A 10,763-nucleotide genomic window follows, 5' to 3' on the forward strand; every position below is an offset into this window, starting at 1 on the left:
TGGACCGTGAGCTCTCCTGGATACAACACAGACTCCGAGGTGATCCTACAACCAATCAAGCACCTCGAACACGACTTCTAGGAGTCGAGGAAGCAATAAGAGAACGAGAGACACGGGAACAGGCATTAAGAGACCAGTTGAGACACGAACAAATTCAACGAGAACGTCTCGAACGCCTGCATCAACAACAAGAGCAGGAAATTCGTCAACTTCGTGAACGTGAACGACTGGCTCGGGAGATCTACTCAGGGACAGCACATCTTGGAGGAAATTCGAGCTCTCCTTTATACCAACACCTAAATAATCAAGAAACTCGACCAATTGGCTTGACTTCTCGCCCATTGATCAATACAATAAATCACCAGGACTATCAAACAAATCTTGAACAACAAGATCGTTACCGGGGTTTCACACCAGGTAATACTTGCATACCACAGGCTAATTATCCTGGGAATGGTCCCGATAATTATATACGTAGATTGCCTGGAGGTGACTTCAATGGGTTGAACACCAACATTAGACCTGGACACATCTCCTATAGCCGCTGGAAGGAAATCAAGGACAGCATACAGATGTCCGGCATTTCCTTTCCTCAAAAAGACACAACAGCTAACGATTTCGTGAATGCATTGGAGGCTAGAGCGAGACGTGAGGATTGGAGTGAACCGGAGCTAATGAAGGTGATCAGTTACACCCCGAAGGGAGCAGCAGCTCGTTGGGTGGATTCGAACTACTACAGATGGCAAAATTTCGCCCAGTTCAAGCAGGAGTTCCGGAAAGCTTTCGGCAGCCCTGTTAAAGACCATCAAATAATCCTGGACATAAGTAAGATGAGGATGAATCCTGGGGACAATGCCACGGAGTTCGTGCTCAATGTCCAACAAAATTATCAATCGATGGAGATTCCTCCACCAGTCCAGGAGCAGGTGAACTGTATTCGTAACCACCTAATCGACGAGCTGAGGCTCATGGTCTTCTCCAGACAAGTAACAACATATGAAGACCTTCTCAACGTATTACATAAGGCGACCAGGTGTACCAAGGACTCGAGTAGCAAAAACCAGTCTGTCTCTCAATCTAAAAGCGCGGACAAACCTCGTTTTGGAGCCATTCAACATCCTGACGAGGAGACAGAGTTTATTGAGGAAATTGTCGAACTCCCCGAATTCAATAATATTCAGTTAAATTCAGGGGAATACGACAACCGTTATGGAGTCATCAGACGTCCTAATAACCAGTTTCCAGCCAATAAACAATATTATCGCTCGAGGTTTTATCCATCACAGCAAACAAAGGCTACTCAACTAGAAAACCAACAATTGCCTGTACAGAATATGCGAACTGAAACCCCTAATACCATCTCATCAGGACAATATGGAACTCTTCAACAACCAGGACTACAATTTTCGAATGCACCTATACAAGACCTGGGCCAAATGTATAACTTAAAATACATCAGAGGACCGAGCCCCTGTTTCAACTGCGGCACACCAGGTCATACATTCGAAGTATGCCCGGGTCCAAGAAGAGAAGTTTGCAATTTCTGCTAAAAAACAGGTCATACCAGGGAGAACTGTCCCTTATCAGCTCTCTGGAATAACCAACCTGGATCAGCAACAACCAATACTGAATCTCCTGCTGAGAAGGTCGTTCAACCAATTCAAAAAAATGCCTAGAGGTGACACGTAAGTTTCCCACGTGTTTACCAGAACAAATTGAAAAGCAGGGAAACAATAATTTCACTGTATTAAGAGAAACCAATCTGGATTCATACCCGAGAAAGGACGCGGGAATTAAACCAGTCTTTCCTCGAGGGCCAGATGAGGTAAACAGTGACCACGTCATTGATTCTGTTGCTGAGTTCGATATACAAGAAAAGTCAATAGCTAAACCACTCTGTCTAGAGGAGGTAATAAGAACAATTACCTTATTAGAGGACCCCTTATCGGTCCCTCCTGATGAAGTAATAGAACCCTGTATATCCTTGGTCGAACAAAACTCCGAGGAAAATTCAGCAGCAGAAGAAATCTCTGATTCGGAGTGGGAAGACGAAGTTGAGACTCTATGTGAACCAGCAACAACACCAGCTGCCTTGGTACCTTCTCAAGCTTCATTTATACCTCGAGTACTTCAAGGCAAACCTCTCTCTGCGTCTTTTATTCACAGACTGGCTAGTAGACGAATTTTCAAACCTGGAAATGGGTCACCACCTGAAAAAACGTCACGTATCCCGACCTCGGTGTGGATATTTGGAGCAAAACTCCAGGGAATTCTGGACACAGGCAGTGAGAGGTCGTATATAAATGAAAAGGTGTACCAAGATATCAAACATCTAGCTGCTGGTGAGCTTCAAGACGATCAGACTAAGTAAGGAGTGCTTCTTGCTAATCACTCTACTTGCAAAAGTAAGGGTGGAGCCCCTTTCATAAATCATATCGGATCTGTTGCTGGAGAACAGTAACTGAGCGTTATACCCGACCTAGGTTATTCCTTGGTCCTGGGGATGGACCTCACGACCAACTACAACTAGGACTTCATCCTCAACGAGTGAGCTAGATCATCGTTTTGTTCGTCAAGGTGTCAATTATTGCTCTGTGGGAAGGAAGTGGACCGCGGTTTATCCAATACCCAGTTACTTCTCCTAGACGAGTAGAACGCTAGTGATAATGTTTTATATCAAGAATTAATTATTAAGAATTCTAATTTGAGAATTAATTATCGAGGATAATATAGAGTGGAAAATTATGGAGAATATTATATTATAAGATTATTCCATCAAGTGTGAATTTAATAATTATGGGATTAAGTCCGTGAATTAATTAAATTAATTTTGCTGACATTTGATAATTATCGGCGTGGATATTAAGTCCAAGTAATTAGTTAATTGAGTCAAAAATCGTCACAGTAAAAGCTTAGTCAGAATTAGTTAATTAAACTTGTGTTAATAATTTAGAAGTGATTGTAAGATTTATATTGTGATTAATTTATTTAACAAAAGCTAGTTCAAGGTATTAAGCCTCTCGTTCGAAATAATGACTTAAGAATTTTAAGCTGTTTTAATATTTTAATAGAATTAAAATTAACAATTGGAATTTGAGAATTGTCGTAGTTAGTTAGAAATACATTGTTAATTGAAAATTATCGTTTTATCAAATTACTAATGATTGAATAATTGATTTAAAATATTTAATTAGAATTAGTTACAGTCAATTTTATTAAAGTAAAATTTATAAAGTAAAGTCAAGTTAGTAGTGTGAGTGTGAGACAAGTGTGGGTTATGTGTGAGTTGCAGAGTGATTAGGTCTATGTTTCGTCGCTGGACCGTTACTGCTGTAGCTGGTGTGGGTTATGAGAGTGTGCTGCAGAACATCTAGGTCTATGTTTCGTCGCTGGGCTGTTGTTCTGTAGTAAAGTGTGTATAAGCTGCAGGAGTATCTAGGTCTATGTTTAGTCGCTGGGCTGTTACTCCTGTGAGCCGAGTTAACGATCCTACTATATGATTCGTCTCTGTGCGGGTGACAGTAGTTAGAAATCGGGTAGACGCCGAAAGGGGCCCGTCACGTGTAGACGCCGGGAGGGGCACCTGTTAGAAATTGTGCAGCTTCCGGACACGTCCTGTAGGAGGTGTAGACAACATCCGGAGACGCTTATGCACCTTTTGTCGGCATGTCCAGTGCTGGCGAGAGGTGCATATATCCAGCGTCACAATGCTGCCCTGAGCGTACTGTACTACTATCTTCGTCATTGCTACGGTATTGACGTGACACCAGTGCTGCCTTATTTGCCAGGAGATATTCCCCAGGTTGTTGAGAATGACAGTTGCAAAATTTATTGGAACATGCCATTTGCAACAACCCGGCGGATAGATCACAACAAACCTGATATTGTGCTCTTCGACAAGGCCACTCGTGACATTTATGTCATTGAGTTCTCGGCCCCGGCTGAATACAACATCTCAGCCAAAGAAGAGCACAAAAGACAAATATATCAGGATCTCCCGTTTGAAATTGGTAAACTTTACCCAGGTTACCGTGTCAAGCTTGTCGTCCTGATTGTTGGCGTCCTAGGAGGGATGAAGCAGTCTTTTGTATCCTCACTTGCCAAAGTTCCAGCTTGCTCATCAAAAGCTGAGTTCTTGTCAGTTAGGATGCAGAAGGCTGTTTTACTTGGTTCTCTCCGTCTCTTAAGGGAAATGACTTTGGCCTGCTGTGATCACTAACCGCCTTGTTGTGCGGAGTGGTCCAGCAGTAACGGATGGAGCTCAGGCTGGGCCCTCGGAGAATCGGACTCCGGGGATAACCCCCCTGAGCATTTAATAACAAAATAACTGTTATTATTTTTATGAATAATAATAACAATGGTTATTTATAATAATTCTTACTAATAATTTTGGTTTCTGGGAATTCTTAAACGCAGTTTTTATCTTAGTTTTTACATTCTGCCTGCAGACCGTATGACGGCTGCGCGGCGTAAGTGTCATCTTACGTCGGCGAAACTTTTGAGATCGAGTCCTCGCCCAAACAATATTTTTTTCTCAAATATTTTTTTTATGTTGCTATACTATCAACAACAACAATAATAATAATAATAATAATAATAATAATAATAATAATAATCATAATAATAATAATAATAATAATAATAATAATAACAATGGTTATTTATAATAGTTATTATTAAGTTTGATTACTGGAAATTCTCAAATGCAGTTTTTATATTAGTTCTTACATTTTTACGGCAGGTCCTACGGTGGCTGCGCGGCGTAAGTGTCAGCCTGCGGCAACGGAGCTTTTGTGATCGAGTCCTCTTCGGGTTAAACTTTTTTTTTTTTTTTTTAATGTGTTTTAAATATTTTACCTTCTTCATGCTATTTTTAATAATAATAATAATCATAATAATATTGAACACAGCTTTCCGCATCACACTGGAGGTACTGTATTATGGTATGCGTTCCCATTATTTTACATGGCGGGATCCCCAGTAGGCCTACACCATGACTAATTGTTTTGTTTTATTTTAAATTAATTAATAAATTTATATTGTGATGGACAAAGCTCAAAATTGACTAGAAAGAAGCAAAGCTGAAGGCTCTAGCTTCTTTGTAAGCTCAAATTATTTATAACCATATTGCACATATAACATGATTGACTAGAAAGAAGCAGAGCTGAAGGCTCTAGCTTCTTTGTAAGCTTAACTTATTAATAAAAATATTTTAAACAGAACATGATTGACTAGAAAGAAGCAGAGCTGAAGGCTCAAGCTTCTTTTGTTTATATCATGTGCTATTACTGAAAAAAAATAATTATTATTATTCTAGGGTAGAAGTACCGTTTGTGGCCACTGTACCATTTATGGCCATTTATTGTTCATATAAACGATAGACATGAATTTATATAAATAAATTATTACAAATTCAATTTATTTCAATATAAATTTTTCAAAACTCAACAAAAATATGCTTATAATACTCTAATTTTTTATAAATTAATTCAAATATTAACTGGCCAAAAACAATGCTAAGGTGGCCAAAAGCGGTACTTCTACCCTCTCAGTCAAAAAGAAACCCAGCTTGGAGCACTAGTTCGTTTATGAATATATACATTTTTAAATTATAAATAATTAATTATTATAAATAAATAAACAAACTGTCTATGAAAAATATTTACAACATCGAAATCCAGAGTGGAAGAACTGCTGAGCAGCCAAAAAAAAGAGAACAACTTATTAGTAGTGTGATTGTTTTACTAGCAATAATCACTACTATCGTATGGATGCAAATTCAACCTTTTTGGTGCGGCCTTTTCCGCTGTTGAATATAAATTGCAAGACATCAACCCAATATAATCTTTGTCGATCGACATCTCTGACGCTCGTAGGTTCCCTGAATTGGAGACAGATTTAATCACACAAAGTGAATTCAGGGTTTTCTGAGTGAGGTTATTCCTTTTCTTTGTCTTAATATCAGGTATGAGAGAAAATGCCCTTTCAGACGCAGCGTTTGAATGGGGAAGTGCTCTGATCACACTTAATAGTAAGCGCAAAGTTGGAAACTGTAAAGTCCCATCTGAATGAGTAACGGAGCAAATTTTTATCCACATTTCGTTGAATGATAGTTTGCTCCATTGCTCCTTCAAATTCGGATCGATACACTACAAGGAACTCCACTCTTCCTGAGTAAGTCTCCCTCCGGGAACTTCAAGAGCGAAACAGGTGTTTTCAACTTTCGAAAAAGATGAATTCCTGTCAGGATCGAAGAGGGCAGTTTCCTTCGCGAAAACTGTCAGATCCGAGAGAAATGGATCGTCGATCGGCAGTCTGCGGCGGATTCCAAGAGAAGCGGTTACAAGAAATTTTAAACAATCGTCGCGCACCTGATTAATGATCAATTCAGGAACTCCAGACTTTTATTGAATCAGTAAATACTCTTGACAATCGGCTCCGACATCTACTTCAAGCAAATTACGTTGATTCGAAATTTCTTCAAAGTTTATGTCACGGACGTTATTGTCAAAGATTTCAGGTTTCAACAAAGGGAATTTCATGAACCATCGGAGAAATTGAACGAGCAGCTCTTTGGAACATGGCTGTAACTCGTGGACTAGAGTATTACTCCCTTGAAAATTAGCGTTGATCTTGTTGAAAGATTCAAGCACAGATTTCAAAAAGAGTAAATACGCTTTTGTCGATGGTTTATGCATGATTGCAAGTAAATCATCTCCATTTCCAGCTTTCTCCGAAGATTGATCAATTAAAAAAGCACCAATCGCTTGCCAATTGTTTAAAACCCTTGTAATCGCAATTTGACGAGACAACCATCGAGTGGCAGCAAATCGAACAAGCTTTGTAGGATTTTCTTCATAGCAATCTTGAAAATCAGCAAAGAGGGCGCTGCGTTTCGGGCTATTTTTAATAAAAGAAACAACATTGTAAGAAAGTCATGAACTTCGATTGGAATCTTAGAACATGCTTCTTTTGAGGCGAGGACAAGAGAGTGACAAATGCATGATAACGTGAGAAGATTCGGAATTTTCTCAGTCATCAGAATTTTAAAAGAGTTACGTTTTCCAATCATAACTGAAGCATTGTCACAGGCAAGACCGATGATTTGCTCTAACGAAATTCCCAGTTTGGCCAACGAATCGCAAAATTGTCCAAAAATACTTTTTGCCGAACCGTCCGTCGCATCTAAATGAATTAATTCTAATAATTCAATTTTAACTAATAATGTAGTCGGATCCACATAGCGGACCATCAACGTCATCCATTTGTCGTCCGTAATGTCAGTCGTCTCGTCTACATGAATAGAAAATTTCGTTTTTTGGACATTTTTAATGATCCGTGTCGATTCTGACACGGTAACCTGGGTAAAGTTTACCAATTTCAAACAGGAGATCCTGATATATTTGTCTTTTGTGCTCTTCTTTGGCTGAGATGTTGTATTCAGCCGGGGCCGAGAACTCAATGACATAAATGTCACGAGTGGCCTTGTCGAAGAGCACAATATCAGGTTTGTTGTGATCTATCCGCCGGGTTGTAGCAAATGGCATGTTCCAATAAATTTTGCAACTGTCATTCTCAACAACCCGGGGAATATCTCCTGGCAAATAAGGCAGCACTGGTGTTTCATCGATACCGCAGCTATATCTGAGATGATAATAGAGTACTCGCAGGACAGCATTGTGACGCTGTATGTAGGCAGCTCTTGCCAGCACAGGACATGCCGACAAAAGGTGCATCAGCGTCTCTGGATGTTGTTTACATGTCCGACAGGACGTGTCCGGAAGCTGCGCCTGGAGCACCTTGCTACGGTGTTCGAGAGTGTTGATAATACCATCTTGGCAGGCAAATATAAACCCTTCGGTCTCTGACATCAGGCCAGCTGACTTCAAGAAGGAGAATGTCAGCTGGGTGGACAAGCCATGGTCACGGACGTATTTGAAATACACGCTGTGCATAGACTTGTCCATGTGTTCACCGAGGAGTTTTTTCTCCTCGGCTATCCTGACGACGCTCTTGAACTCCTTTTTCGGGAGTTCAATGGGAGCGTTTATTTCTCCAAGACCTATGGTATTTGCCGCGTAGATTGCTGCCTTATACAAGAACTATCCCTTCCACGCATTTTCATGACTATGAACAAATTGCATCAGGAAGTCGTCCTCGTCTGCTGTGAAATTAGCAACCTCGTATGTTAAACCCAGAACCAAACGATCATGAAGCCGCTCCAAGCTCTGCAATCCTCTCCCTCCGATGTTCCGGGAGAGATACATCCTGGAGACTGATGAGTTAGGGTGCATGCTCTGATTCATATTGATGACTTTACGGGTTTTGATGTCGAGATCTTTCAACTCATTTCGAGGCCATTTCAGGACCCCAAAAGAGTAAAGTAGGACCGGGACAGCGAGCATGTTAGTAGCTGAGACTTTGTTCTTGCCGGAAAGTTCTGATGACCAGATCTTCCGGAGTCTCCTAACATACTCGCTGCGAAGAGTTGTTCGGACTTCAGAGACGGCTTGCATTCGCCGCTCTTCAATCCCTAGATATCTGTACAACTCTCCGGCGTCTAATTCTCTTAAGACGCTCCCATCCACTAATTCGACATCTCCACCCGTATCAGAGCACTTACCCTTCGCCAGGTGTACGACCGCACACTTGTCCAACCCAAAAGACATTCCGACATCTCGTGTGTACTCTGCTACGATGTTGAGGGCCGTTTGTAGATGATCTTTGTTGGCACTGTATATCTTTAGATCATCCATAAACAGTTGGTGAGTGATCGAGTATACTCGATCACTCGGCGGCCCCGCAGAGTACCCACGAGTTTGTCGGAGGGCAACAGATATTGGCAGCAGTGAGATGCAAAACAACAGAGGGCTCAGAGAATCTCCCTGAAAGACGCCTCTCTTGTACTGAACAGCTCCGGTTACGTGCACTGCATTTCCACTTCCTATGTGAAAACGCGTTCGCCAGAGCTGCATCGTACGTTGTATGCATCCCACTGTTTGGCGATTGATTCCTAGGCATTTGAGCAGATAGAGAATCAACTCATGTGAAGTTGAGTCAAATGCCTTACGATAGTCAATCCAGGCCATGGACAGGTTGCGTTGGTAGTAGATTGCGTCTTGAATGACGCATCTATCTACCAACAAGTTGATCTTGCAACCTGACACGCCCTGTTTACTGCCACGTTGTTCGTATATCTGTTGCCACACAGGTTCTATATCTCCTGCAACATACGGTTATTTATGATTTTTGTAAAAATCTTGTAAACCGCATTCAACCAAGTGATAGGCCTGTAGTTCTTCGGGTCGAACAAGTCACCCTTTTTAGGGATGAGTACGGTTCGCCCTTCTACCAGCCAGTCTGGAATTGGTTCGTCGCCCTGAATGTATGATGTAAAAATCCGGGCCAGATGAGCATGTGTAGAAGAAAATTTCTTCCACCAGAAGATGTTTATGCCATCTGGACCCGGGGCAGCCCAGTTCTTGCTGCCATTCAGGGCTTTACGAACCTCTTCCACACTGACTGCAGGGCTCTCTTCGGCGATATCCTGCCGTCGGTGTTCTCGACAGAATGCCTCGAAGTCGTGCAGAGCTGGAGTATCCGGGTTCACGTTTGGTTGATCTCCGTACAATTCACTCCAAAAGGCTTCCACTCTCTCAGATGATGGATAATTCTCGGGAACAGCGGTCTTAGGTGACAGAAAGCGTGAAGGGTTGGATCGAAACAAAGAATTGTCGATCAACCGCTTCAGCCTTTTCTCTAGTGACTTTTTGGAAGCCACCAGAGCCCGCAACCTGTTAAGAGACTCTTCTTTGATGACAAGAAGAGTACTCTTGTTCAGTGTGTGATGTCGCCTTCGAAGTTCTGCCGCCAGGCGACGAACTTTTGGCGTGTATGGTCTTTGAGTACTAACATACTCTATCACACACTGAATGCGGGAGACTTGTTTCCGAGAAATGTCAATTTTGTGTCCAAGTTGAGCGATGCGCAGCTTCAACTTCGCCTCGAAGGAGAGAGAATGTCTTCTCTCTATGGGCAGAAGCGAAGCCGCGGCACCGTAGACAACTTGGTTGACAGTGAGCAGAGTGGAGTCCTCTTGAAGCTGTGTGGGGAGATCTTCGTTCACCGTTTATTATTAATATTATTATTATTATTATTATTATTATTATTATTATTATTATTATTATTATTATTATTATTGTTATTTAATAATAAATTATTATTATTAATAACAGCGTAAAAAATTGATATTGATTTTTTTAAGAAAAAAAAAATTTTGTATGTTAATTTTTATTGATAAAAAAACAATTTATTTTTTATATTAAAAAAAAAATTAAACCTACATGTTTTTAACAAAAAAGCATTATTTATTTATTTTAATAAAAATTAAAACATTATTTTTCCCGCTGTATGTTTCGGCTGAAATCGGATTCTTAGAATTTCACACGAACAGAGAGCTACTGTTGTGTGAGTTATTCCTCTGTTTCGTGTGGCAGGAGGTTTATTCCCCTCGATTCGTTCGACTTTCTCGGATTCCTTCGGCTCCGCTCGGTTTTCCGACTCACAGACACGCATCGCTTGCTTGTGTCCGAGGCGCGCGCGACTCTAAAGAGGGGGTAAAAAAATCGCACGATCTGGCCACATTGCTCCCGAGTACTTACCCATTTTACCCCCCTCTTAATTACTACACGGAAGGCTCCGAAGATCAGGCGCGCCAATGCTGAGTCGACTAATTATCGACCTCTGGCGACTTATCGATTTTG

This window comes from Cotesia typhae, unplaced genomic scaffold, assembly GCF_013202065.1.
Source record: "Cotesia typhae breed Kobodo isofemale line unplaced genomic scaffold, CoteBio_Ctyphae contig_42, whole genome shotgun sequence".
Classification (NCBI taxonomy): Eukaryota; Metazoa; Arthropoda; class Insecta; order Hymenoptera; family Braconidae; genus Cotesia; species Cotesia typhae.